Source organism: Pleuronectes platessa, chromosome 8 (genome assembly GCF_947347685.1).
Source record: "Pleuronectes platessa chromosome 8, fPlePla1.1, whole genome shotgun sequence".
In the NCBI taxonomy this organism is placed as follows: Eukaryota; Metazoa; Chordata; class Actinopteri; order Pleuronectiformes; family Pleuronectidae; genus Pleuronectes; species Pleuronectes platessa.
In genome coordinates, this window is record NC_070633.1 from 6,912,806 (window position 1) to 6,937,770 (window position 24,965).

A 24,965-nucleotide genomic window follows, 5' to 3' on the forward strand; every position below is an offset into this window, starting at 1 on the left:
ATGATGAAATTCACAGAACAAGCAGGCAACAAAATAAGCAGATTTATACACCGATTCCTTAAATAAGACCCAATTAGTCTGCTTAGTCCTTCAACAACTCTTGAGATATCTATATTTAGTCAAGAAAAATCCACCTGGAGACATTAAGAGCCCTCTGCATTGACAAGCTTTATTTGTAAATTAAATATGCAAAATGAATTCACACAAATTCATTTTAATGGACGAGCTCTCCTATGCCACTCCCCTTTCAGATCAAAGGAAGCCGGTCTCTGTGGCGCAATTGGTTAGCGCGTTCGGCTGTTAACCGAAAGGTTGGTGGTTCAAGCCCACCCAGGGATGTGTGTTCTTCTATGAAATAGGTAGTTTGATCGTGAAAACCAATCTTCTTTCTGTGAACATAGGGAAGGGTTGGAAAACCGTATGATGAAAGTCACAGAACAAGGAATTCAATACAATGGACAGCATTATAAACCTTTTCCTTCAACAAGTCTAGAGTCATCTATATATAGTTAAAACAAAATCCAGATGGATACATTAAGAACCCTCTGTATTGACAAGCTTTATTTGTGAATGATATATGCAATATGAGATCAAACAAATCCTTATCAATGGGCGAGCTGCCTAGGCCACTCTCCTTTCATAACAAAGGAAGCGAGTCTCTGTGGCGCAATTGGTTAGTGCGTTCGGCTGTTAACCGAAAGGTTGGTGGTTCAAGCCCACCCAGGGACATGTGTACTTTTATGAAATAGGTAGTTTGATCGTGAAAACCAATCTTCTTTCTGTGAATATAGGGAAGGGTTGGAAAACAGTATGATGAAAGTCACAGAACAAGCAGGCAACAAAATAAACAGATTTATACACCGATTCCTTAAATAAGACCCAATTAGTCTGTTTAGTCCTTCAACAACTCTTGAGTTATCTATATTTAGTCAAGAAAAATCCACCTGGAGACATTAAGAGCCCTCTGCATTGACAAGCTTTATTTGTAAATTAAATATGCAAAATGAATTCACACAAATTAATTTTAATGGACGAGCTCTCCTATGCCACTCCCCCTTCAGATCACAGGAAGCCGGTCTCTGTGGCGCAATTGGTTAGCGCGTTCGGCTGTTAACCGAAAGGTTGGTGGTTCAAGCCCACCCAGGGACGTGTGTTCTTTTATGAAATAGGTAGTTTGATCGTGAAAACCAATCTTCTTTCTGTGAACATAGGGAAGGGTCGGAAAATCGTATGATGAAAGTCACAGAACAAGGAATTCAATACAATGGACAGCATTATAAACCTTTTCCTTCAACAAGTCTAGAGTCATCTATATATAGTTAAAACAAAATCCAGATGGACACATTAAGAACCCTCTGTATTGACAAGCTTTATTTGTGAATGATATATGCAATATGAGATCAAACAAATCCTTATCAATGGGCGAGCTTCCTAGGCCACTCTCCTTTCATAACAAAGGAAGCCTGGTCTCTGTGGCGCAATTGGTTAGCGCGTTCGGCTGTTAACCGAAAGGATGGTGGTTCAAGCCCACCCAGGGACGTGTGTACTTTTATGAAATAGGTCGTCTGATTGTGTAAACCAATCTTCTTTCTGTGAACAGAGAGAAGGCTTGGAAAACCGTATGATGAAAGTCACAGAACAAGGAATGCAATACAATAGACAGCATTATAAACCTTTTCCTTCAACAAGTCTTGAGTCATCTATATATAGTTAAAACAAAATCCAGATGGACAAATTAAGAACCCTCTGTATTGACAAGCTTTATTTGTGAATGATATATGCAATATGAGATCAAACAAATCCTTATCAATGGGCGAGCTGCGTATGCCACTCTCCTTTCATAAGAAAGGAAGCGAGTCTCTGTGGCGCAATTGGTTAGCGCGTTCGGCTGTTAACCGAAAGGATGGTGGTTCAAGCCCACCCAGGGACGTGTGTACTTTTATGAAATAGGTAGTTTGATCGTGAAAGCCAATCTTCTTTCTGTGAACATTGGGAAGGGTTGGAAAACCGTATGATGAAAGTCACAGAACAAGGAATTCAATACAATGGACAGCATTATAAACCTTTTCCTTCAACAAGTCTAGAGTCATCTATATATAGTTAAAACAAAATCCAGATGGACACATTAAGAACCCTCTGTATTGACAAGCTTTATTTGTGAATGATATATGCAATATGAGATCAAACAAATCCTTATCAATGGGCGAGCTGCCTAGGCCACTCTCCTTTCATAACAAAGGAAGCGAGTCTCTGTGGCGCAATTGGTTAGTGCGTTCGGCTGTTAACCGAAAGGTTGGTGGTTCAAGCCCACCCAGGGACGTGTGTACTTTTATGAAATAGGTAGTTTGATCGTGAAAACCAATCTTCTTTCTGTGAATATAGGGAAGGGTTGGAAAACCGTATGATGAAAGTCACAGAACAAGCAGGCAACAAAATAAGCAGATTTATACACCGATTCCTTAAATAAGACCCAATTAGTCCGCTTAGTCCTTCAACAACTCTTGAGTTATCAATATTTAGTCAAGAAAAATCCACCTGGAGACATTAAGAGCCCTCTGCATTGACAAGCTTTATTTGTGAATGATATATGCAATATGAGATGAAACAAATCCATATAAATGGGCGAGCTGCCTAGGCCACTCTCCTTTCATAACAAAGGAAGCCTGGTCTCTGTGGCGCAATTGGTTAGCGCGTTCGGCTGTTAACCGAAAGGTTGGTGGTTCAAGCCCACCCAGGAACGTGTGTACTTTTATGAAATAGGTAGTCTGATTGTGTAAACCAATCTTCTTTCTGTGAACAGAGAGAAGGCTTGGAAAACCGTATGATGAAAGTCACAGAACAAGGAATGCAATACAATAGACAGCATTATAAACCTTTTCCTTCAACAAGTCTTGAGTCATCTATATATAGTTAAAACAAAATCCAGATGGACAAATTAAGAACCCTCTGTATTGACAAGCTTTATTTGTGAATGATATATGCAATATGAGATCAAACAAATCCTTATCAATGGGCGAGCTGCGTATGCCACTCTCCTTTCATAAGAAAGGAAGCGAGTGTCTGTGGCGCAATTGGTTAGCGCGTTCGGCTGTTAACCGAAAGGATGGTGGTTCAAGCCCACCCAGGGACGTCTGTACTTTTATGAAATAGGTAGTTTGATCGTGAAAGCCAATCTTCTTTCTGTGAACATTGGGAAGGGTTGGAAAACCGTATGATGAAAGTCACAGAACAAGGAATTCAATACAATGGACAGCATTATAAACCTTTTCCTTCAACAAGTCTAGAGTCATCTATATATAGTTAAAACAAAATCCAGATGGACACATTAAGAACCCTCTGTATTGACAAGCTTTATTTGTGAATGATATATGCAATATGAGATCAAACAAATCCTTATCAATGGGCGAGCTGCCTAGGCCACTCTCCTTTCATAACAAAGGAAGCGAGTCTCTGTGGCGCAATTGGTTAGTGCGTTCGGCTGTTAACCGAAAGGTTGGTGGTTCAAGCCCACCCAGGGACGTGTGTACTTTTATGAAATAGGTAGTTTGATCGTGAAAACCAATCTTCTTTCTGTGAATATAGGGAAGGGTTGGAAAACCGTATGATGAAAGTCACAGAACAAGCAGGCAACAAAATAAGCAGATTTATACACCGATTCCTTAAATAAGACCCAATTAGTCCGCTTAGTCCTTCAACAACTCTTGAGTTATCAATATTTAGTCAAGAAAAATCCACCTGGAGACATTAAGAGCCCTCTGCATTGACAAGCTTTATTTGTGAATGATATATGCAATATGAGATGAAACAAATCCATATAAATGGGCGAGCTGCCTAGGCCACTCTCCTTTCATAACAAAGGAAGCCTGGTCTCTGTGGCGCAATTGGTTAGCGCGTTCGGCTGTTAATCGAAAGGATGGTGGTTCAAGCCCACCCAGGGACGTGTGTACTTTTATGAAATAGGTAGTTTGATCGTGAAAGCCAATCTTCTTTCTGTGAACATTGGGAAGGGTTGGAAAACCGTATGATGAAAGTCACAGAACAAGCAGGCAACAAAATAAGCAGATTTATACACCTATTCCTTAAATAAGACCCAATTTGTCCGCTTAGTCCTTCAACAACTCTTGAGTTATCAATATTTAGTCAAGAAAAATCCACCTGGAGACATTAAGAGCCCTCTGCATTGACAAGCTTTATTTGTGAATGATATATGCAATATGAGATGAAACAAATCCATATAAATGGGCGAGCTGCCTAGGCCACTCTCCTTTCATAACAAAGGAAGCCTGGTCTCTGTGGCGCAATTGGTTAGCGCGTTCGGCTGTTAACCGAAAGGATGGTGGTTCAAGCCCACCAAGGGACCTGTGTACTTTTATTAAATAGGTAGTTTGATCGTGAAAACCAATCTTCTTTCTGTGAACAGAGGGAAAGGTTGGAAAACCGTATGATGAAATTCACAGAACAAGCAGGCAACAAAATAAGCAGATTTATACACCGATTCCTTAAATAAGACCCAATTAGTCTGCTTAGTCCTTCAACAACTCTTGAGATATCTATATTTAGTCAAGAAAAATCCACCTGGAGACATTAAGAGCCCTCTGCATTGACAAGCTTTATTTGTAAATTAAATATGCAAAATGAATTCACACAAATTCATTTTAATGGACGAGCTCTCCTATGCCACTCCCCTTTCAGATCAAAGGAAGCCGGTCTCTGTGGCGCAATTGGTTAGCGCGTTCGGCTGTTAACCGAAAGGTTGGTGGTTCAAGCCCACCCAGGGATGTGTGTTCTTCTATGAAATAGGTAGTTTGATCGTGAAAACCAATCTTCTTTCTGTGAACATAGGGAAGGGTTGGAAAACCGTATGATGAAAGTCACAGAACAAGGAATTCAATACAATGGACAGCATTATAAACCTTTTCCTTCAACATGTCTAGAGTCATCTATATATAGTTAAAACAAAATCCAGATGGATACATTAAGAACCCTCTGTATTGACAAGCTTTATTTGTGAATGATATATGCAATATGAGATCAAACAAATCCTTATCAATGGGCGAGCTGCCTAGGCCACTCTCCTTTCATAACAAAGGAAGCGAGTCTCTGTGGCGCAATTGGTTAGTGCGTTCGGCTGTTAACCGAAAGGTTGGTGGTTCAAGCCCACCCAGGGACGTGTGTACTTTTATGAAATAGGTAGTTTGATCGTGAAAACCAATCTTCTTTCTGTGAATATAGGGAAGGGTTGGAAAACAGTATGATGAAAGTCACAGAACAAGCAGGCAACAAAATAAACAGATTTATACACCGATTCCTTAAATAAGACCCAATTAGTCTGTTTAGTCCTTCAACAACTCTTGAGTTATCTATATTTAGTCAAGAAAAATCCACCTGGAGACATTAAGAGCCCTCTGCATTGACAAGCTTTATTTGTAAATTAAATATGCAAAATGAATTCACACAAATTAATTTTAATGGACGAGCTCTCCTATGCCACTCCCCCTTCAGATCACAGGAAGCCGGTCTCTGTGGCGCAATTGGTTAGCGCGTTCGGCTGTTAACCGAAAGGTTGGTGGTTCAAGCCCACCCAGGGACGTGTGTTCTTTTATGAAATAGGTAGTTTGATCGTGAAAACCAATCTTCTTTCTGTGAACATAGGGAAGGGTCGGAAAATCGTATGATGAAAGTCACAGAACAAGGAATTCAATACAATGGACAGCATTATAAACCTTTTCCTTCAACAAGTCTAGAGTCATCTATATATAGTTAAAACAAAATCCAGATGGACACATTAAGAACCCTCTGTATTGACAAGCTTTATTTGTGAATGATATATGCAATATGAGATCAAACAAATCCTTATCAATGGGCGAGCTTCCTAGGCCACTCTCCTTTCATAACAAAGGAAGCCTGGTCTCTGTGGCGCAATTGGTTAGCGCGTTCGGCTGTTAACCGAAAGGATGGTGGTTCAAGCCCACCCAGGGACGTGTGTACTTTTATGAAATAGGTCGTCTGATTGTGTAAACCAATCTTCTTTCTGTGAACAGAGAGAAGGCTTGGAAAACCGTATGATGAAAGTCACAGAACAAGGAATGCAATACAATAGACAGCATTATAAACCTTTTCCTTCAACAAGTCTTGAGTCATCTATATATAGTTAAAACAAAATCCAGATGGACAAATTAAGAACCCTCTGTATTGACAAGCTTTATTTGTGAATGATATATGCAATATGAGATCAAACAAATCCTTATCAATGGGCGAGCTGCGTATGCCACTCTCCTTTCATAAGAAAGGAAGCGAGTCTCTGTGGCGCAATTGGTTAGCGCGTTCGGCTGTTAACCGAAAGGATGGTGGTTCAAGCCCACCCAGGGACGTGTGTACTTTTATGAAATAGGTAGTTTGATCGTGAAAGCCAATCTTCTTTCTGTGAACATTGGGAAGGGTTGGAAAACCGTATGATGAAAGTCACAGAACAAGGAATTCAATACAATGGACAGCATTATAAACCTTTTCCTTCAACAAGTCTAGAGTCATCTATATATAGTTAAAACAAAATCCAGATGGACACATTAAGAACCCTCTGTATTGACAAGCTTTATTTGTGAATGATATATGCAATATGAGATCAAACAAATCCTTATCAATGGGCGAGCTGCCTAGGCCACTCTCCTTTCATAACAAAGGAAGCGAGTCTCTGTGGCGCAATTGGTTAGTGCGTTCGGCTGTTAACCGAAAGGTTGGTGGTTCAAGCCCACCCAGGGACGTGTGTACTTTTATGAAATAGGTAGTTTGATCGTGAAAACCAATCTTCTTTCTGTGAATATAGGGAAGGGTTGGAAAACCGTATAATGAAAGTCACAGAACAAGCAGGCAACAAAATAAGCAGATTTATACACCGATTCCTTAAATAAGACCCAATTAGTCCGCTTAGTCCTTCAACAACTCTTGAGTTATCAATATTTAGTCAAGAAAAATCCACCTGGAGACATTAAGAGCCCTCTGCATTGACAAGCTTTATTTGTGAATGATATATGCAATATGAGATGAAACAAATCCATATAAATGGGCGAGCTGCCTAGGCCACTCTCCTTTCATAACAAAGGAAGCCTGGTCTCTGTGGCGCAATTGGTTAGCGCGTTCGGCTGTTAACCGAAAGGTTGGTGGTTCAAGCCCACCCAGGAACGTGTGTACTTTTATGAAATAGGTAGTCTGATTGTGTAAACCAATCTTCTTTCTGTGAACATTGGGAAGGGTTGGAAAACCGTATGATGAAAGTCACAGAACAAGGAATTCAATACAATGGACAGCATTATAAACCTTTTCCTTCAACAAGTCTAGAGTCATCTATATATAGTTAAAACAAAATCCAGATGGACACATTAAGAACCCTCTGTATTGACAAGCTTTATTTGTGAATGATATATGCAATATGAGATCAAACAAATCCTTATCAATGGGCGAGCTGCGTATGCCACTCTCCTTTCATAAGAAAGGAAGCGAGTCTCTGTGGCGCAATTGGTTAGCGCGTTCGGCTGTTCACCGAAAGGATGGTGGTTCAAGCCCACCCAGGGACGTGTGTACTTTTATGAAATAGGTAGTTTGATCGTGAAAGCCAATCTTCTTTCTGTGAACATTGGGAAGGGTTGGAAAACCATATGATGAAAGTCACAGAACAAGCAGGCAACAAAATAAGCAGATTTATACACCTATTCCTTAAATAAGACCCAATTTGTCCGCTTAGTCCTTCAACAACTCTTGAGTTATCAATATTTAGTCAAGAAAAATCCACATGGAGACATTAAGAGCCCTCTGCATTGACAAGCTTTATTTGTAAATTAAATATGCAAAATGAATTCACACAAATTCATTTTAATGGACGAGCTCTCCTAGGCATCTCCCCTTTCAGATCAAAAGAAGCCGGTCTCTGTGGCGCAATTGGTTAGCGTGTTCGGCTGTTAACCGAAAGGTTGGTGGTTCAAGCCCACCCAGGGACGTGTGTTCTTTTATGAAATAGGTAGTTTGATCGTGAAAACCAATCTTCTTTCTGTGAACATAGGGAAGGGTTGGAAAACCGTATGATGAAAGTCACAGAACAAGGAATTCAATACAATAGACAGCATTATAAACCTTTTCCTTCAACAAGTCTAGAGTCATCTATATATAGTTAAAACAAAATCCAGATGGACACATTAAGAACCCTCTGTATTGACAAGCTTTATTTGTGAATGATATATGCAATATGAGATCAAACAAATCCTTATCAATGGGCGAGCTGCCTAGGCCACTCTCCTTTCATAACAAAGGAAGCGAGTCTCTGTGGCGCAATTGGTTAGCGCGTTCGGCTGTTAACCGAAAGGATGGTGGTTCAAGCCCACCAAGGGACCTGTGTACTTTTATTAAATAGGTAGTTTGATCGTGAAAACCAATCTTCTTTCTGTGAACAGAGGGAAAGGTTGGAAAACCGTATGATGAAATTCACAGAACAAGCAGGCAACAAAATAAGCAGATTTATACACCGATTCCTTAAATAAGACCCAATTAGTCTGCTTAGTCCTTCAACAACTCTTGAGATATCTATATTTAGTCAAGAAAAATCCACCTGGAGACATTAAGAGCCCTCTGCATTGACAAGCTTTATTTGTAAATTAAATATGCAAAATGAATTCACACAAATTCATTTTAATGGACGAGCTCTCCTATGCCACTCCCCTTTCAGATCAAAGGAAGCCGGTCTCTGTGGCGCAATTGGTTAGCGCGTTCGGCTGTTAACCGAAAGGTTGGTGGTTCAAGCCCACCCAGGGATGTGTGTTCTTCTATGAAATAGGTAGTTTGATCGTGAAAACCAATCTTCTTTCTGTGAACATAGGGAAGGGTTGGAAAACCGTATGATGAAAGTCACAGAACAAGGAATTCAATACAATGGACAGCATTATAAACCTTTTCCTTCAACATGTCTAGAGTCATCTATATATAGTTAAAACAAAATCCAGATGGATACATTAAGAACCCTCTGTATTGACAAGCTTTATTTGTGAATGATATATGCAATATGAGATCAAACAAATCCTTATCAATGGGCGAGCTGCCTAGGCCACTCTCCTTTCATAACAAAGGAAGCGAGTCTCTGTGGCGCAATTGGTTAGTGCGTTCGGCTGTTAACCGAAAGGTTGGTGGTTCAAGCCCACCCAGGGACGTGTGTACTTTTATGAAATAGGTAGTTTGATCGTGAAAACCAATCTTCTTTCTGTGAATATAGGGAAGGGTTGGAAAACAGTATGATGAAAGTCACAGAACAAGCAGGCAACAAAATAAACAGATTTATACACCGATTCCTTAAATAAGACCCAATTAGTCTGTTTAGTCCTTCAACAACTCTTGAGTTATCTATATTTAGTCAAGAAAAATCCACCTGGAGACATTAAGAGCCCTCTGCATTGACAAGCTTTATTTGTAAATTAAATATGCAAAATGAATTCACACAAATTCATTTTAATGGACGAGCTCTCCTATGCCACTCCCCCTTCAGATCACAGGAAGCCGGTCTCTGTGGCGCAATTGGTTAGCGCGTTCGGCTGTTAACCGAAAGGTTGGTGGTTCAAGCCCACCCAGGGACGTGTGTTCTTTTATGAAATAGGTAGTTTGATCGTGAAAACCAATCTTCTTTCTGTGAACATAGGGAAGGGTCGGAAAATCGTATGATGAAAGTCACAGAACAAGGAATTCAATACAATGGACAGCATTATAAACCTTTTCCTTCAACAAGTCTAGAGTCATCTATATATAGTTAAAACAAAATCCAGATGGACACATTAAGAACCCTCTGTATTGACAAGCTTTATTTGTGAATGATATATGCAATATGAGATCAAACAAATCCTTATCAATGGGCGAGCTTCCTAGGCCACTCTCCTTTCATAACAAAGGAAGCCTGGTCTCTGTGGCGCAATTGGTTAGCGCGTTCGGCTGTTAACCGAAAGGTTGGTGGTTCAAGCCCACCCAGGAACGTGTGTACTTTTATGAAATAGGTAGTCTGATTGTGTAAACCAATCTTCTTTCTGTGAACATTGGGAAGGGTTGGAAAACCGTATGATGAAAGTCACAGAACAAGGAATTCAATACAATGGACAGCATTATAAACCTTTTCCTTCAACAAGTCTAGAGTCATCTATATATAGTTAAAACAAAATCCAGATGGACACATTAAGAACCCTCTGTATTGACAAGCTTTATTTGTGAATGATATATGCAATATGAGATCAAACAAATCCTTATCAATGGGCGAGCTGCGTATGCCACTCTCCTTTCATAAGAAAGGAAGCGAGTCTCTGTGGCGCAATTGGTTAGCGCGTTCGGCTGTTCACCGAAAGGATGGTGGTTCAAGCCCACCCAGGGACGTGTGTACTTTTATGAAATAGGTAGTTTGATCGTGAAAGCCAATCTTCTTTCTGTGAACATTGGGAAGGGTTGGAAAACCATATGATGAAAGTCACAGAACAAGCAGGCAACAAAATAAGCAGATTTATACACCTATTCCTTAAATAAGACCCAATTTGTCCGCTTAGTCCTTCAACAACTCTTGAGTTATCAATATTTAGTCAAGAAAAATCCACATGGAGACATTAAGAGCCCTCTGCATTGACAAGCTTTATTTGTAAATTAAATATGCAAAATGAATTCACACAAATTCATTTTAATGGACGAGCTCTCCTAGGCATCTCCCCTTTCAGATCAAAAGAAGCCGGTCTCTGTGGCGCAATTGGTTAGCGTGTTCGGCTGTTAACCGAAAGGTTGGTGGTTCAAGCCCACCCAGGGACGTGTGTTCTTTTATGAAATAGGTAGTTTGATCGTGAAAACCAATCTTCTTTCTGTGAACATAGGGAAGGGTTGGAAAACCGTATGATGAAAGTCACAGAACAAGGAATTCAATACAATAGACAGCATTATAAACCTTTTCCTTCAACAAGTCTAGAGTCATCTATATATAGTTAAAACAAAATCCAGATGGACACATTAAGAACCCTCTGTATTGACAAGCTTTATTTGTGAATGATATATGCAATATGAGATCAAACAAATCCTTATCAATGGGCGAGCTGCCTAGGCCACTCTCCTTTCATAACAAAGGAAGCGAGTCTCTGTGGCGCAATTGGTTAGCGCGTTCGGCTGTTAACCGAAAGGATGGTGGTTCAAGCCCACCAAGGGACCTGTGTACTTTTATTAAATAGGTAGTTTGATCGTGAAAACCAATCTTCTTTCTGTGAACAGAGGGAAAGGTTGGAAAACCGTATGATGAAATTCACAGAACAAGCAGGCAACAAAATAAGCAGATTTATACACCGATTCCTTAAATAAGACCCAATTAGTCTGCTTAGTCCTTCAACAACTCTTGAGATATCTATATTTAGTCAAGAAAAATCCACCTGGAGACATTAAGAGCCCTCTGCATTGACAAGCTTTATTTGTAAATTAAATATGCAAAATGAATTCACACAAATTCATTTTAATGGACGAGCTCTCCTATGCCACTCCCCTTTCAGATCAAAGGAAGCCGGTCTCTGTGGCGCAATTGGTTAGCGCGTTCGGCTGTTAACCGAAAGGTTGGTGGTTCAAGCCCACCCAGGGATGTGTGTTCTTCTATGAAATAGGTAGTTTGATCGTGAAAACCAATCTTCTTTCTGTGAACATAGGGAAGGGTTGGAAAACCGTATGATGAAAGTCACAGAACAAGGAATTCAATACAATGGACAGCATTATAAACCTTTTCCTTCAACATGTCTAGAGTCATCTATATATAGTTAAAACAAAATCCAGATGGATACATTAAGAACCCTCTGTATTGACAAGCTTTATTTGTGAATGATATATGCAATATGAGATCAAACAAATCCTTATCAATGGGCGAGCTGCCTAGGCCACTCTCCTTTCATAACAAAGGAAGCGAGTCTCTGTGGCGCAATTGGTTAGTGCGTTCGGCTGTTAACCGAAAGGTTGGTGGTTCAAGCCCACCCAGGGACGTGTGTACTTTTATGAAATAGGTAGTTTGATCGTGAAAACCAATCTTCTTTCTGTGAATATAGGGAAGGGTTGGAAAACAGTATGATGAAAGTCACAGAACAAGCAGGCAACAAAATAAACAGATTTATACACCGATTCCTTAAATAAGACCCAATTAGTCTGTTTAGTCCTTCAACAACTCTTGAGTTATCTATATTTAGTCAAGAAAAATCCACCTGGAGACATTAAGAGCCCTCTGCATTGACAAGCTTTATTTGTAAATTAAATATGCAAAATGAATTCACACAAATTCATTTTAATGGACGAGCTCTCCTATGCCACTCCCCCTTCAGATCACAGGAAGCCGGTCTCTGTGGCGCAATTGGTTAGCGCGTTCGGCTGTTAACCGAAAGGTTGGTGGTTCAAGCCCACCCAGGGACGTGTGTTCTTTTATGAAATAGGTAGTTTGATCGTGAAAACCAATCTTCTTTCTGTGAACATAGGGAAGGGTCGGAAAATCGTATGATGAAAGTCACAGAACAAGGAATTCAATACAATGGACAGCATTATAAACCTTTTCCTTCAACAAGTCTAGAGTCATCTATATATAGTTAAAACAAAATCCAGATGGACACATTAAGAACCCTCTGTATTGACAAGCTTTATTTGTGAATGATATATGCAATATGAGATCAAACAAATCCTTATCAATGGGCGAGCTTCCTAGGCCACTCTCCTTTCATAACAAAGGAAGCCTGGTCTCTGTGGCGCAATTGGTTAGCGCGTTCGGCTGTTAACCGAAAGGATGGTGGTTCAAGCCCACCCAGGGACGTGTGTACTTTTATGAAATAGGTCGTCTGATTGTGTAAACCAATCTTCTTTCTGTGAACAGAGAGAAGGCTTGGAAAACCGTATGATGAAAGTCACAGAACAAGGAATGCAATACAATAGACAGCATTATAAACCTTTTCCTTCAACAAGTCTTGAGTCATCTATATATAGTTAAAACAAAATCCAGATGGACAAATTAAGAACCCTCTGTATTGACAAGCTTTATTTGTGAATGATATATGCAATATGAGATCAAACAAATCCTTATCAATGGGCGAGCTGCGTATGCCACTCTCCTTTCATAAGAAAGGAAGCGAGTCTCTGTGGCGCAATTGGTTAGCGCGTTCGGCTGTTAACCGAAAGGATGGTGGTTCAAGCCCACCCAGGGACGTGTGTACTTTTATGAAATAGGTAGTTTGATCGTGAAAGCCAATCTTCTTTCTGTGAACATTGGGAAGGGTTGGAAAACCGTATGATGAAAGTCACAGAACAAGGAATTCAATACAATGGACAGCATTATAAACCTTTTCCTTCAACAAGTCTAGAGTCATCTATATATAGTTAAAACAAAATCCAGATGGACACATTAAGAACCCTCTGTATTGACAAGCTTTATTTGTGAATGATATATGCAATATGAGATCAAACAAATCCTTATCAATGGGCGAGCTGCCTAGGCCACTCTCCTTTCATAACAAAGGAAGCGAGTCTCTGTGGCGCAATTGGTTAGTGCGTTCGGCTGTTAACCGAAAGGTTGGTGGTTCAAGCCCACCCAGGGACGTGTGTACTTTTATGAAATAGGTAGTTTGATCGTGAAAACCAATCTTCTTTCTGTGAATATAGGGAAGGGTTGGAAAACCGTATGATGAAAGTCACAGAACAAGCAGGCAACAAAATAAGCAGATTTATACACCGATTCCTTAAATAAGACCCAATTAGTCCGCTTAGTCCTTCAACAACTCTTGAGTTATCAATATTTAGTCAAGAAAAATCCACCTGGAGACATTAAGAGCCCTCTGCATTGACAAGCTTTATTTGTAAATTAAATATGCAAAATGAATTCACACAAATTCATTTTAATGGACGAGCTCTCCTATGCCACTCGCCTTTCAGATCAAAGGAAGCCGGTCTCTGTGGCGCAATTGGTTAGCGCGTTCGGCTGTTAACCGAAAGGTTGGTGGTTCAAGCCCACCCAGGGACGTGTGTTCTTTTATGAAATAGGTAGTTTGATCGTGAAAACCAATCTTCTTTCTGTGAACATAGGGAAGGGTTGGAAAACCGTATGATGAAAGTCAAAGAACAAGCAGGCAACAAAATAAGCAGATTTATACACCTATTCCTTAAATAAGACCCAATTTGTCCGCTTAGTCCTTCAACAACTCTTGAGTTATCAATATTTAGTCAAGAAAAATCCACCTGGAGACATTAAGAGCCCTCTGCATTGACAAGCTTTATTTGTGAATGATATATGCAATATGAGATGAAACAAATCCATATAAATGGGCGAGCTGCCTAGGCCACTCTCCTTTCATAACAAAGGAAGCCTGGTCTCTGTGGCGCAATTGGTTAGCGCGTTCGGCTGTTAACCGAAAGGATGGTGGTTCAAGCCCACCAAGGGACCTGTGTACTTTTATGAAATAGGTAGTTTGATCATGAAAACCAATCTTCTTTCTGTGAACATTGGGAAGGGTTGGAAAACCATATGATGAAAGTCACAGAACAAGCAGGCAACAAAATAAGCAGATTTATACACCTATTCCTTAAATAAGACCCAATTTGTCCGCTTAGTCCTTAAACAACTCTTGAGTTATCAATATTTAGTCAAGAAAAATCCACCTGGAGACATTAAGAGCCCTCTGCATTGACAAGCTTTATTTGTAAATTAAATATGCAAAATGAATTCACACAAATTCATTTTAATGCACGAGCTCTCCTGGGCCACTCCCCTTTCAGATCAAAGGAAGCCGGTCTCTGTGGCGCAATTGGTTAGCGCGTTCGGCTGTTAACCGAAAGGTTGGTGGTTCAAGCCCACCCAGGGACGTGTGTTCTTTTATGAAATAGGTAGTTTGATCGTGAAAACCAATCTTCTTTCTGTGAACATAGGGAAGGGTTGGAAAACCGTATGATGAAAGTCAAAGAACAAGCAGGCAACAAAATAAGCAGATTTATACACCTATTCCTTAAATAAGACCCAATTTGTCCGCTTAGTCCTTCAACAACTCTTGAGTTATCAATATTTAGTCAAGAAAAATCCACCTGGAGACATTAAGAGCCCTCTGCATTGACAAGCTTTATTTGTGAATGATATATGCAATATGAGATGAAACAAATCCATATAAATGGGCGAGCTGCCTAGGCCACTCCCCTTTCAGATCAAAGGAAGCGAGTCTCTGTGGCGCAATTGGTTAGGGCGTTAGGCTGTTAACCGAAAGGTTGGTGGTTCAAGCCCACCCAGGGACGTGTGTTCTTTTATGAAATAGGTAGTTTGATCGTGAAAACCAATCTTCTTTCTGTGAACATAGGGAAGGGTTGGAAAACCGTATGATGAAAGTCAAAGAACAAGCAGGCAACAAAATAAGCAGATTTATACACCTATTCCTTAAATAAGACCCAATTTGTCCGCTTAGTCCTTCAACAACTCTTGAGTTATCAATATTTAGTCAAGAAAAATCCACCTGGAGACATTAAGAGCCCTCTGCATTGACAAGCTTTATTTGTGAATGATATATGCAATATGAGATGAAACAAATCCATATAAATGGGCGAGCTGCCTAGGCCACTCCCCTTTCAGATCAAAGGAAGCGAGTCTCTGTGGCGCAATTGGTTAGCGCGTTCGGCTGTTAACCGAAAGGATGGTGGTTCAAGCCCACCCAGGGACGTGTGTACTTTTATGAAATAGGTAGTTTGATCGTGAAAACCAATCTTCTTTCTGTGAATATAGGGAAGGGTTGGAAAACCGTATGATGAAAGTCACAGAACAAGCAGGCAACAAAATAAGCAGATTTATACACCGATTCCTTAAATAAGACCCAATTAGTCCACTTAGTCCTTCAACAACTCTTGAGTTATCTATATTTAGTCAAGAAAAATCCACCTGGAGACATTAAGAGCCCTCTGCATTGACAAGCTTTATTTGTAAATTAAATATGCAAAATGAATTCACACAAATTCATTTTAATGGACGAGCTCTCCTAGGCCACTCCCCTTTCAGATCAAAGGAAGCCGGTCTCTGTGGCGCAATTGGTTAGCGCGTTCGGCTGTTAACCGAAAGGTTGGTGGTTCAAGCCCACCCAGGGACGTGTGTTCTTTTATGAAATAGGTAGTTTGATCGTGAAAACCAATCTTCTTTCTGTGAACATAGGGAAGGGTTGGAAAACCGTATGATGAAAGTCAAAGAACAAGCAGGCAACAAAATAAGCAGATTTATACACCTATTCCTTAAATAAGACCCAATTTGTCCGCTTAGTCCTTCAACAACTCTTGAGTTATCAATATTTAGTCAAGAAAAATCCACCTGGAGACATTAAGAGCCCTCTGCATTGACAAGCTTTATTTGTGAATGATATATGCAATATGAGATGAAACAAATCCATATAAATGGGCGAGCTGCCTAGGCCACTCCCCTTTCAGATCAAAGGAAGCGAGTCTCTGTGGCGCAATTGGTTAGCGCGTTCGGCTGTTAACCGAAAGGTTTGTGGTTCAAGCCCACCCAGGGACGTGTGTTCTTTTATGAAATAGGTAGTTTGATCGTGAAAACCAATCTTCTTTCTGTGAACATAGGGAAGGGTTGGAAAACCGTATGATGAAAGTCAAAGAACAAGCAGGCAACAAAATAAGCAGATTTATACACCTATTCCTTAAATAAGACCCAATTTGTCCGCTTAGTCCTTCAACAACTCTTGAGTTATCAATATTTAGTCAAGAAAAATCCACCTGGAGACATTAAGAGCCCTCTGCATTGACAAGCTTTATTTGTGAATGATATATGCAATATGAGATGAAACAAATCCATATAAATGGGCGAGCTGCCTAGGCCACTCCCCTTTCAGATCAAAGGAAATGAGTCTCTGTGGCGCAATTGGTTAGCGCGTTCGGCTGTTAACCGAAAGGTTGGTGGTTCAAGCCCACCCAGGGACGTGTGTTCTTTTATGAAATAGGTAGTTTGATCGTGAAAACCAATCTTCTTTCTGTAAACATAGGGAAGGGTTGGAAAACCGTATGATGAAAGTCAAAGAACAAGCAGGCAACAAAATAAGCAGATTTATACACCTATTCCTTAAATAAGACCCAATTTGTCCGCTTAGTCCTTCAACAACTCTTGAGTTATCAATATTTAGTCAAGAAAAATCCACCTGGAGACATTAAGAGCCCTCTGCATTGACAAGCTTTATTTGTGAATGATATATGCAATATGAGATGAAACAAATCCATATAAATGGGCGAGCTGCCTAGGCCACTCCCCTTTCAGATCAAAGGAAGCGAGTCTCTGTGGCGCAATTGGTTAGCGCGTTCGGCTGTTAACCGAAAGGATGGTGGTTCAAGCCCACCCAGGGACGTGTGTACTTTTATGAAATAGGTAGTTTGATCGTGAAAACCAATCTTCTTTCTGTGAATATAGGGAAGGGTTGGAAAACCGTATGATGAAAGTCACAGAACAAGCAGGCAACAAAATAAGCAGATTTATACACCGATTCCTTAAATAAGACCCAATTAGTCCACTTAGTCCTTCAACAACTCTTGAGTTATCTATATTTAGTCAAGAAAAATCCACCTGGAGACATTAAGAGCCCTCTGCATTGACAAGCTTTATTTGTAAATTAAATATGCAAAATGAATTCACACAAATTCATTTTAATGGACGAGCTCTCCTAGGCCACTCCCCTTTCAGATCAAAGGAAGCCGGTCTCTGTGGCGCAATTGGTTAGCGCGTTCGGCTGTTAACAGAAAGGTTGGTGGTTCAAGCCCACCCAGGGACGTGTGTTCTTTTATGAAATAGGTAGTTTGATCGTGAAAACCAATCTTCTTTCTGTGAACATAGGGAAGGGTTGGAAAACCGTATGATGAAAGTCAAAGAACAAGCAGGCAACAAAATAAGCAGATTTATACACCTATTCCTTAAATAAGACCCAATTTGTCCGCTTAGTCCTTCAACAACTCTTGAGTTATCAATATTTAGTCAAGAAAAATCCACCTGGAGACATTAAGAGCCCTCTGCATTGACAAGCTTTATTTGTGAATGATATATGCAATATGAGATGAAACAAATCCATATAAATGGGCGAGCTGCCTAGGCCACTCCCCTTTCAGATCAAAGGAAGCGAGTCTCTGTGGCGCAATTGGTTAGCGCGTTCGGCTGTTAACCGAAAGGTTTGTGGTTCAAGCCCACCCAGGGACGTGTGTTCTTTTATGAAATAGGTAGTTTGATCGTGAAAACCAATCTTCTTTCTGTGAACATAGGGAAGGGTTGGAAAACCGTATGATGAAAGTCAAAGAACAAGCAGGCAACAAAATAAGCAGATTTATACACCTATTCCTTAAATAAGACCCAATTTGTCCGCTTAGTCCTTCAACAACTCTTGAGTTATCAATATTTAGTCAAGAAAAATCCACCTGGAGACATTAAGAGCCCTCTGCATTGACAAGCTTTATTTGTGAATGATATATGCAATATGAGATGAAACAAATCCATATAAATGGGCGAGCTGCCTAGGCCACTCCCCTTTTAGATCAAAGGAAATGAGTCTCTGTGGCGCAATTGGTTAGCGCGTTCGGCTGTTAACCGAAAGGTTGGTGGTTCAAGCCCACCCAGGGACGTGTGTTCTTTTATGAAATAGGTAGTTTGATCGTGAAAACCAATCTTCTTTCTGTGAACATAGGGAAGGGTTGGAAAACCGTATGATGAAAGTCAAAGAACAAGCAGGCAACAAAATAAGCAGATTTATACACCTATTCCTTAAATAAGACCCAATTTGTCCGCTTAGTCCTTCAACAACTCTTGAGTTATCAATATTTAGTCAAGAAAAATCCACCTGGAGACATTAAGAGCCCTCTGCATTGACAAGCTTTATTTGTGAATGATATATGCAATATGAGATGAAACAAATCCATATAAATGGGCGAGCTGCCTAGGCCACTCCCCTTTCAGATCAAAGGAAGCGAGTCTCTGTGGCGCAATTGGTTAGCGCGTTCGGCTGTTAACCGAAAGGTTTGTGGTTCAAGCCCACCCAGGGACGTGTGTTCTTTTATGAAATAGGTAGTTTGATCGTGAAAACCAATCTTCTTTCTGTGAACATAGGGAAGGGTTGGAAAACCGTATGATGAAAGTCAAAGAACAAGCAGGCAACAAAATAAGCAGATTTATACACCTATTCCTTAAATAAGACCCAATTTGTCCGCTTAGTCCTTCAACAACTCTTGAGTTATCAATATTTAGTCAAGAAAAATCCACCTGGAGACATTAAGAGCCCTCTGCATTGACAAGCTTTATTTGTGAATGATATATGCAATATGAGATGAAACAAATCCATATAAATGGGCGAGCTGCCTAGGCCACTCTCCTTTCATAACAAAGGAAGCCTGGTCTCTGTGGCGCAATTGGTTAGCGCGTTCGGCTGTTAACCGAAAGGATGGTGGTTCAAGCCCACCAAGGGACCTGTGTACTTTTATGAAATAGGTAGTTTGATCGTGAAAACCAATCTTCTTTCTGTGAACAGAGGGAAAGGTTGGAAAACCGTATGATGAAATTCACAGAACAAGCAGGCAACAAAATAAGCAGATTTATACACCGATTCCTTAAATAAGACCCAATTAGTCTGCTTAGTCCTTCAACAACTCTTGAGATATCTATATTTAGTCAAGAAAAATCCACCTGGAGACATTAAGAGCCCTCTGCATTGACAAGCTTTATTTGTAAATTAAATATGCAAAATGAATTCACACAAATTCATTTTAATGGACGAGCTCTCCTATGCCACTCCCCTTTCAGATCAAAGGAAGCCGGTCTCTGTGGCGCAATTGGTTAGCGCGTTCGGCTGTTAACCGAAAGGTTGGTGGTTCAAGCCCATCCAGGGACGTGTGTTCTTTTATGAAATAGGTAGTTTGATCGTGAAAACCAATCTTCTTTCTGTGAACATAGGGAAGGGTTGGAAAACCGTATGATGAAAGTCACAGAACAAGGAATTCAATACAATGGACAGCATTATAAACCTTTTCCTTCAACAAGTCTAGAGTCATCTATATATAGTTAAAACAAAATCCAGATGGACACATTAAGAACCCTCTGTATTGACAAGCTTTATTTGTGAATGATATATGCAATATGAGATCAAACAAATCCTTATCAATGGGCGAGCTGCCTAGGCCACTCTCCTTTCATAACAACGAAGCGAGTCTCTGTGGCGCAATTGGTTAGCGCGTTCGGCTGTTAACCGAAAGGTTGGTGGTTCAAGCCCACCCAGGGACGTGTGTTCTTTTATGAAATAGGTAGTTTGATCGTGAAAACCAATCTTCTCTCTGTGAACATAGGGAAGGGTTGGAAAACCGTATGATGAAAGTCAAAGAACAAGCAGGCAACAAAATAAGCAGATTTATACACCTATTCCTTAAATAAGACCCAATTTGTCCGCTTAGTCCTTCAACAACTCTTGAGTTATCAATATTTAGTCAAGAAAAATCCACCTGGAGACATTAAGAGCCCTCTGCATTGACAAGCTTTATTTGTGAATGATATATGCAATATGAGATGAAACAAATCCATATAAATGGGCGAGCTGCCTAGGCCACTCCCCTTTCAGATCAAAGGAAGCGAGTCTCTGTGGCGCAATTGGTTAGCGCGTTCGGCTGTTAACCGAAAGGTTTGTGGTTCAAGCCCACCCAGGGACGTGTGTTCTTTTATGAAATAGGTAGTTTGATCGTGAAAACCAATCTTCTTTCTGTGAACATAGGGAAGGGTTGGAAAACCGTATGATGAAAGTCAAAGAACAAGCAGGCAACAAAATAAGCAGATTTATACACCTATTCCTTAAATAAGACCCAATTTGTCCGCTTAGTCCTTCAACAACTCTTGAGTTATCAATATTTAGTCAAGAAAAATCCACCTGGAGACATTAAGAGCCCTCTGCATTGACAAGCTTTATTTGTGAATGATATATGCAATATGAGATGAAACAAATCCATATAAATGGGCGAGCTGCCTAGGCCACTCCCCTTTCAGATCAAAGGAAATGAGTCTCTGTGGCGCAATTGGTTAGCGCGTTCGGCTGTTAACCGAAAGGTTGGTGGTTCAAGCCCACCCAGGGACGTGTGTTCTTTTATGAAATAGGTAGTTTGATCGTGAAAACCAATCTTCTTTCTGTAAACATAGGGAAGGGTTGGAAAACCGTATGATGAAAGTCAAAGAACAAGCAGGCAACAAAATAAGCAGATTTATACACCTATTCCTTAAATAAGACCCAATTTGTCCGCTTAGTCCTTCAACAACTCTTGAGTTATCAATATTTAGTCAAGAAAAATCCACCTGGAGACATTAAGAGCCCTCTGCATTGACAAGCTTTATTTGTGAATGATATATGCAATATGAGATGAAACAAATCCATATAAATGGGCGAGCTGCCTAGGCCACTCCCCTTTCAGATCAAAGGAAGCGAGTCTCTGTGGCGCAATTGGTTAGCGCGTTCGGCTGTTAACCGAAAGGATGGTGGTTCAAGCCCACCCAGGGACGTGTGTACTTTTATGAAATAGGTAGTTTGATCGTGAAAACCAATCTTCTTTCTGTGAATATAGGGAAGGGTTGGAAAACCGTATGATGAAAGTCACAGAACAAGCAGGCAACAAAATAAGCAGATTTATACACCGATTCCTTAAATAAGACCCAATTAGTCCACTTAGTCCTTCAACAACTCTTGAGTTATCTATATTTAGTCAAGAAAAATCCACCTGGAGACATTAAGAGCCCTCTGCATTGACAAGCTTTATTTGTAAATTAAATATGCAAAATGAATTCACACAAATTCATTTTAATGGACGAGCTCTCCTAGGCCACTCCCCTTTCAGATCAAAGGAAGCCGGTCTCTGTGGCGCAATTGGTTAGCGCGTTCGGCTGTTAACCGAAAGGTTGGTGGTTCAAGCCCACCCAGGGACGTGTGTTCTTTTATGAAATAGGTAGTTTGATCGTGAAAACCAATCTTCTTTCTGTGAACATAGGGAAGGGTTGGAAAACCGTATGATGAAAGTCAAAGAACAAGCAGGCAACAAAATAAGCAGATTTATACACCTATTCCTTAAATAAGACCCAATTTGTCCGCTTAGTCCTTCAACAACTCTTGAGTTATCAATATTTAGTCAAGAAAAATCCACCTGGAGACATTAAGAGCCCTCTGCATTGACAAGCTTTATTTGTGAATGATATATGCAATATGAGATGAAACAAATCCATATAAATGGGCGAGCTGCCTAGGCCACTCCCCTTTCAGATCAAAGGAAGCGAGTCTCTGTGGCGCAATTGGTTAGCGCGTTCGGCTGTTAACCGAAAGGTTTGTGGTTCAAGCCCACCCAGGGACGTGTGTTCTTTTATGAAATAGGTAGTTTGATCGTGAAAACCAATCTTCTTTCTGTGAACATAGGGAAGGGTTGGAAAACCGTATGATGAAAGTCAAAGAACAAGCAGGCAACAAAATAAGCAGATTTATACACCTATTCCTTAAATAAGACCCAATTTGTCCGCTTAGTCCTTCAACAACTCTTGAGTTATCAATATTTAGTCAAGAAAAATCCACCTGGAGACATTAAGAGCCCTCTGCATTGACAAGCTTTATTTGTGAATGATATATGCAATATGAGATGAAACAAATCCATATAAATGGGCGAGCTGCCTAGGCCACTCCCCTTTCAGATCAAAGGAAATGAGTCTCTGTGGCGCAATTGGTTAGCGCGTTCGGCTGTTAACCGAAAGGTTGGTGGTTCAAGCCCACCCAGGGACGTGTGTTCTTTTATGAAATAGGTAGTTTGATCGTGAAAACCAATCTTCTTTCTGTGAACATAGGGAAGGGTTGGAAAACCGTATGATGAAAGTCAAAGAACAAGCAGGCAACAAAATAAGCAGATTTATACACCTATTCCTTAAATAAGACCCAATTTGTCCGCTTAGTCCTTCAACAACTCTTGAGTTATCAATATTTAGTCAAGAAAAATCCACCTGGAGACATTAAGAGCCCTCTGCATTGACAAGCTTTATTTGTGAATGATATATGCAATATGAGATGAAACAAATCCATATAAATGGGCGAGCTGCCTAGGCCACTCCCCTTTCAGATCAAAGGAAGCGAGTCTCTGTGGCGCAATTGGTTAGCGCGTTCGGCTGTTAACCGAAAGGTTTGTGGTTCAAGCCCACCCAGGGACGTGTGTTCTTTTATGAAATAGGTAGTTTGATCGTGAAAACCAATCTTCTTTCTGTGAACATAGGGAAGGGTTGGAAAACCGTATGATGAAAGTCAAAGAACAAGCAGGCAACAAAATAAGCAGATTTATACACCTATTCCTTAAATAAGACCCAATTTGTCCGCTTAGTCCTTCAACAACTCTTGAGTTATCAATATTTAGTCAAGAAAAATCCACCTGGAGACATTAAGAGCCCTCTGCATTGACAAGCTTTATTTGTAAATGATATATGCAATATGAGATGAAACAAATCCATATAAATGGGCGAGCTGCCTAGGCCACTCTCCTTTCATAACAAAGGAAGCCTGGTCTCTGTGGCGCAATTGGTTAGCGCGTTCGGCTGTTAACCGAAAGGATGGTGGTTCAAGCCCACCAAGGGACCTGTGTACTTTTATGAAATAGGTAGTTTGATCGTGAAAACCAATCTTCTTTCTGTGAACAGAGGGAAAGGTTGGAAAACCGTATGATGAAATTCACAGAACAAGCAGGCAACAAAATAAGCAGATTTATACACCGATTCCTTAAATAAGACCCAATTAGTCTGCTTAGTCCTTCAACAACTCTTGAGATATCTATATTTAGTCAAGAAAAATCCACCTGGAGACATTAAGAGCCCTCTGCATTGACAAGCTTTATTTGTAAATTAAATATGCAAAATGAATTCACACAAATTCATTTTAATGGACGAGCTCTCCTATGCCACTCCCCTTTCAGATCAAAGGAAGCCGGTCTCTGTGGCGCAATTGGTTAGCGCGTTCGGCTGTTAACCGAAAGGTTGGTGGTTCAAGCCCATCCAGGGACGTGTGTTCTTTTATGAAATAGGTAGTTTGATCGTGAAAACCAATCTTCTTTCTGTGAACATAGGGAAGGGTTGGAAAACCGTATGATGAAAGTCACAGAACAAGGAATTCAATACAATGGACAGCATTATAAACCTTTTCCTTCAACAAGTCTAGAGTCATCTATATATAGTTAAAACAAAATCCAGATGGACACATTAAGAACCCTCTGTATTGACAAGCTTTATTTGTGAATGATATATGCAATATGAGATCAAACAAATCCTTATCAATGGGCGAGCTGCCTAGGCCACTCTCCTTTCATAACAACGAAGCGAGTCTCTGTGGCGCAATTGGTTAGCGCGTTCGGCTGTTAACCGAAAGGTTGGTGGTTCAAGCCCACCCAGGGACGTGTGTTCTTTTATGAAATAGGTAGTTTGATCGTGAAAACCAATCTTCTCTCTGTGAACATAGGGAAGGGTTGGAAAACCGTATGATGAAAGTCAAAGAACAAGCAGGCAACAAAATAAGCAGATTTATACACCTATTCCTTAAATAAGACCCAATTTGTCCGCTTAGTCCTTCAACAACTCTTGAGTTATCAATATTTAGTCAAGAAAAATCCACCTGGAGACATTAAGAGCCCTCTGCATTGACAAGCTTTATTTGTAAATTAAATATGCAAAATGAATTCACACAAATTCATTTTAATGCACGAGCTCTCCTGGGCCACTCCCCTTTCAGATCAAAGGAAGCCGGTCTCTGTGGCGCAATTGGTTAGCGCGTTCGGCTGTTAACCGAAAGGTTGGTGGTTCAAGCCCACCCAGGGACGTGTGTTCTTTTATGAAATAGGTAGTTTGATCGTGAAAACCAATCTTCTTTCTGTGAACATAGGGAAGGGTTGGAAAACCGTATGATGAAAGTCAAAGA

The 24,965-nt window shown here is 40.4% G+C and overlaps 46 non-coding genes across 46 annotated transcripts; all 46 read left to right on the plus strand.

The window, feature by feature from the left end:
• The first annotated feature begins 265 nt into the window (after positions 1-265).
• On the plus strand, positions 266-339 carry trnan-guu (transfer RNA asparagine (anticodon GUU)). Its single transcript has one exon. It is a non-coding gene; the product is annotated as a tRNA-Asn (tRNA).
• A 316-nt stretch (positions 340-655) lies between these two features.
• Positions 656-729, plus strand: trnan-guu (transfer RNA asparagine (anticodon GUU)). The gene has a single exon. It is a non-coding gene; the product is annotated as a tRNA-Asn (tRNA).
• Positions 730-1,075: 346 nt separating this feature from the next.
• Positions 1,076-1,149, plus strand: trnan-guu (transfer RNA asparagine (anticodon GUU)). The gene has a single exon. It is a non-coding gene; the product is annotated as a tRNA-Asn (tRNA).
• Positions 1,150-1,466: 317 nt separating this feature from the next.
• On the plus strand, positions 1,467-1,540 carry trnan-guu (transfer RNA asparagine (anticodon GUU)). Its single transcript has one exon. It is a non-coding gene; the product is annotated as a tRNA-Asn (tRNA).
• A 316-nt stretch (positions 1,541-1,856) lies between these two features.
• trnan-guu (transfer RNA asparagine (anticodon GUU)) lies at positions 1,857-1,930 on the plus strand. Its single transcript has one exon. It is a non-coding gene; the product is annotated as a tRNA-Asn (tRNA).
• A 316-nt stretch (positions 1,931-2,246) lies between these two features.
• On the plus strand, positions 2,247-2,320 carry trnan-guu (transfer RNA asparagine (anticodon GUU)). Its single transcript has one exon. It is a non-coding gene; the product is annotated as a tRNA-Asn (tRNA).
• A 346-nt stretch (positions 2,321-2,666) lies between these two features.
• On the plus strand, positions 2,667-2,740 carry trnan-guu (transfer RNA asparagine (anticodon GUU)). Its single transcript has one exon. It is a non-coding gene; the product is annotated as a tRNA-Asn (tRNA).
• A 706-nt stretch (positions 2,741-3,446) lies between these two features.
• On the plus strand, positions 3,447-3,520 carry trnan-guu (transfer RNA asparagine (anticodon GUU)). The gene has a single exon. It is a non-coding gene; the product is annotated as a tRNA-Asn (tRNA).
• A 346-nt stretch (positions 3,521-3,866) lies between these two features.
• On the plus strand, positions 3,867-3,940 carry trnan-guu (transfer RNA asparagine (anticodon GUU)). The gene has a single exon. It is a non-coding gene; the product is annotated as a tRNA-Asn (tRNA).
• Positions 3,941-4,706: 766 nt separating this feature from the next.
• trnan-guu (transfer RNA asparagine (anticodon GUU)) lies at positions 4,707-4,780 on the plus strand. The gene has a single exon. It is a non-coding gene; the product is annotated as a tRNA-Asn (tRNA).
• A 316-nt stretch (positions 4,781-5,096) lies between these two features.
• trnan-guu (transfer RNA asparagine (anticodon GUU)) lies at positions 5,097-5,170 on the plus strand. The gene has a single exon. It is a non-coding gene; the product is annotated as a tRNA-Asn (tRNA).
• Positions 5,171-5,516: 346 nt separating this feature from the next.
• Positions 5,517-5,590, plus strand: trnan-guu (transfer RNA asparagine (anticodon GUU)). Its single transcript has one exon. It is a non-coding gene; the product is annotated as a tRNA-Asn (tRNA).
• A 317-nt stretch (positions 5,591-5,907) lies between these two features.
• Positions 5,908-5,981, plus strand: trnan-guu (transfer RNA asparagine (anticodon GUU)). The gene has a single exon. It is a non-coding gene; the product is annotated as a tRNA-Asn (tRNA).
• Positions 5,982-6,297: 316 nt separating this feature from the next.
• On the plus strand, positions 6,298-6,371 carry trnan-guu (transfer RNA asparagine (anticodon GUU)). Its single transcript has one exon. It is a non-coding gene; the product is annotated as a tRNA-Asn (tRNA).
• Positions 6,372-6,687: 316 nt separating this feature from the next.
• trnan-guu (transfer RNA asparagine (anticodon GUU)) lies at positions 6,688-6,761 on the plus strand. Its single transcript has one exon. It is a non-coding gene; the product is annotated as a tRNA-Asn (tRNA).
• A 346-nt stretch (positions 6,762-7,107) lies between these two features.
• Positions 7,108-7,181, plus strand: trnan-guu (transfer RNA asparagine (anticodon GUU)). Its single transcript has one exon. It is a non-coding gene; the product is annotated as a tRNA-Asn (tRNA).
• A 316-nt stretch (positions 7,182-7,497) lies between these two features.
• trnan-guu (transfer RNA asparagine (anticodon GUU)) lies at positions 7,498-7,571 on the plus strand. The gene has a single exon. It is a non-coding gene; the product is annotated as a tRNA-Asn (tRNA).
• Positions 7,572-7,917: 346 nt separating this feature from the next.
• trnan-guu (transfer RNA asparagine (anticodon GUU)) lies at positions 7,918-7,991 on the plus strand. The gene has a single exon. It is a non-coding gene; the product is annotated as a tRNA-Asn (tRNA).
• Positions 7,992-8,727: 736 nt separating this feature from the next.
• trnan-guu (transfer RNA asparagine (anticodon GUU)) lies at positions 8,728-8,801 on the plus strand. Its single transcript has one exon. It is a non-coding gene; the product is annotated as a tRNA-Asn (tRNA).
• Positions 8,802-9,117: 316 nt separating this feature from the next.
• On the plus strand, positions 9,118-9,191 carry trnan-guu (transfer RNA asparagine (anticodon GUU)). Its single transcript has one exon. It is a non-coding gene; the product is annotated as a tRNA-Asn (tRNA).
• Positions 9,192-9,537: 346 nt separating this feature from the next.
• Positions 9,538-9,611, plus strand: trnan-guu (transfer RNA asparagine (anticodon GUU)). Its single transcript has one exon. It is a non-coding gene; the product is annotated as a tRNA-Asn (tRNA).
• Positions 9,612-9,928: 317 nt separating this feature from the next.
• On the plus strand, positions 9,929-10,002 carry trnan-guu (transfer RNA asparagine (anticodon GUU)). The gene has a single exon. It is a non-coding gene; the product is annotated as a tRNA-Asn (tRNA).
• A 316-nt stretch (positions 10,003-10,318) lies between these two features.
• On the plus strand, positions 10,319-10,392 carry trnan-guu (transfer RNA asparagine (anticodon GUU)). The gene has a single exon. It is a non-coding gene; the product is annotated as a tRNA-Asn (tRNA).
• A 346-nt stretch (positions 10,393-10,738) lies between these two features.
• Positions 10,739-10,812, plus strand: trnan-guu (transfer RNA asparagine (anticodon GUU)). The gene has a single exon. It is a non-coding gene; the product is annotated as a tRNA-Asn (tRNA).
• Positions 10,813-11,548: 736 nt separating this feature from the next.
• trnan-guu (transfer RNA asparagine (anticodon GUU)) lies at positions 11,549-11,622 on the plus strand. Its single transcript has one exon. It is a non-coding gene; the product is annotated as a tRNA-Asn (tRNA).
• Positions 11,623-11,938: 316 nt separating this feature from the next.
• Positions 11,939-12,012, plus strand: trnan-guu (transfer RNA asparagine (anticodon GUU)). Its single transcript has one exon. It is a non-coding gene; the product is annotated as a tRNA-Asn (tRNA).
• Positions 12,013-12,358: 346 nt separating this feature from the next.
• Positions 12,359-12,432, plus strand: trnan-guu (transfer RNA asparagine (anticodon GUU)). Its single transcript has one exon. It is a non-coding gene; the product is annotated as a tRNA-Asn (tRNA).
• A 317-nt stretch (positions 12,433-12,749) lies between these two features.
• Positions 12,750-12,823, plus strand: trnan-guu (transfer RNA asparagine (anticodon GUU)). Its single transcript has one exon. It is a non-coding gene; the product is annotated as a tRNA-Asn (tRNA).
• Positions 12,824-13,139: 316 nt separating this feature from the next.
• On the plus strand, positions 13,140-13,213 carry trnan-guu (transfer RNA asparagine (anticodon GUU)). The gene has a single exon. It is a non-coding gene; the product is annotated as a tRNA-Asn (tRNA).
• A 316-nt stretch (positions 13,214-13,529) lies between these two features.
• Positions 13,530-13,603, plus strand: trnan-guu (transfer RNA asparagine (anticodon GUU)). The gene has a single exon. It is a non-coding gene; the product is annotated as a tRNA-Asn (tRNA).
• Positions 13,604-13,949: 346 nt separating this feature from the next.
• Positions 13,950-14,023, plus strand: trnan-guu (transfer RNA asparagine (anticodon GUU)). The gene has a single exon. It is a non-coding gene; the product is annotated as a tRNA-Asn (tRNA).
• Positions 14,024-14,789: 766 nt separating this feature from the next.
• Positions 14,790-14,863, plus strand: trnan-guu (transfer RNA asparagine (anticodon GUU)). Its single transcript has one exon. It is a non-coding gene; the product is annotated as a tRNA-Asn (tRNA).
• Positions 14,864-15,627: 764 nt separating this feature from the next.
• On the plus strand, positions 15,628-15,701 carry trnan-guu (transfer RNA asparagine (anticodon GUU)). Its single transcript has one exon. It is a non-coding gene; the product is annotated as a tRNA-Asn (tRNA).
• A 346-nt stretch (positions 15,702-16,047) lies between these two features.
• Positions 16,048-16,121, plus strand: trnan-guu (transfer RNA asparagine (anticodon GUU)). Its single transcript has one exon. It is a non-coding gene; the product is annotated as a tRNA-Asn (tRNA).
• Positions 16,122-16,885: 764 nt separating this feature from the next.
• Positions 16,886-16,959, plus strand: trnan-guu (transfer RNA asparagine (anticodon GUU)). Its single transcript has one exon. It is a non-coding gene; the product is annotated as a tRNA-Asn (tRNA).
• Positions 16,960-17,304: 345 nt separating this feature from the next.
• trnan-guu (transfer RNA asparagine (anticodon GUU)) lies at positions 17,305-17,378 on the plus strand. The gene has a single exon. It is a non-coding gene; the product is annotated as a tRNA-Asn (tRNA).
• A 1,184-nt stretch (positions 17,379-18,562) lies between these two features.
• Positions 18,563-18,636, plus strand: trnan-guu (transfer RNA asparagine (anticodon GUU)). The gene has a single exon. It is a non-coding gene; the product is annotated as a tRNA-Asn (tRNA).
• Positions 18,637-19,821: 1,185 nt separating this feature from the next.
• trnan-guu (transfer RNA asparagine (anticodon GUU)) lies at positions 19,822-19,895 on the plus strand. The gene has a single exon. It is a non-coding gene; the product is annotated as a tRNA-Asn (tRNA).
• A 315-nt stretch (positions 19,896-20,210) lies between these two features.
• trnan-guu (transfer RNA asparagine (anticodon GUU)) lies at positions 20,211-20,284 on the plus strand. Its single transcript has one exon. It is a non-coding gene; the product is annotated as a tRNA-Asn (tRNA).
• A 764-nt stretch (positions 20,285-21,048) lies between these two features.
• On the plus strand, positions 21,049-21,122 carry trnan-guu (transfer RNA asparagine (anticodon GUU)). Its single transcript has one exon. It is a non-coding gene; the product is annotated as a tRNA-Asn (tRNA).
• A 345-nt stretch (positions 21,123-21,467) lies between these two features.
• trnan-guu (transfer RNA asparagine (anticodon GUU)) lies at positions 21,468-21,541 on the plus strand. Its single transcript has one exon. It is a non-coding gene; the product is annotated as a tRNA-Asn (tRNA).
• A 346-nt stretch (positions 21,542-21,887) lies between these two features.
• trnan-guu (transfer RNA asparagine (anticodon GUU)) lies at positions 21,888-21,961 on the plus strand. Its single transcript has one exon. It is a non-coding gene; the product is annotated as a tRNA-Asn (tRNA).
• Positions 21,962-22,725: 764 nt separating this feature from the next.
• Positions 22,726-22,799, plus strand: trnan-guu (transfer RNA asparagine (anticodon GUU)). The gene has a single exon. It is a non-coding gene; the product is annotated as a tRNA-Asn (tRNA).
• A 1,185-nt stretch (positions 22,800-23,984) lies between these two features.
• Positions 23,985-24,058, plus strand: trnan-guu (transfer RNA asparagine (anticodon GUU)). Its single transcript has one exon. It is a non-coding gene; the product is annotated as a tRNA-Asn (tRNA).
• A 315-nt stretch (positions 24,059-24,373) lies between these two features.
• trnan-guu (transfer RNA asparagine (anticodon GUU)) lies at positions 24,374-24,447 on the plus strand. Its single transcript has one exon. It is a non-coding gene; the product is annotated as a tRNA-Asn (tRNA).
• Positions 24,448-24,793: 346 nt separating this feature from the next.
• Positions 24,794-24,867, plus strand: trnan-guu (transfer RNA asparagine (anticodon GUU)). Its single transcript has one exon. It is a non-coding gene; the product is annotated as a tRNA-Asn (tRNA).
• The last annotated feature ends 98 nt before the right edge of the window (positions 24,868-24,965 follow it).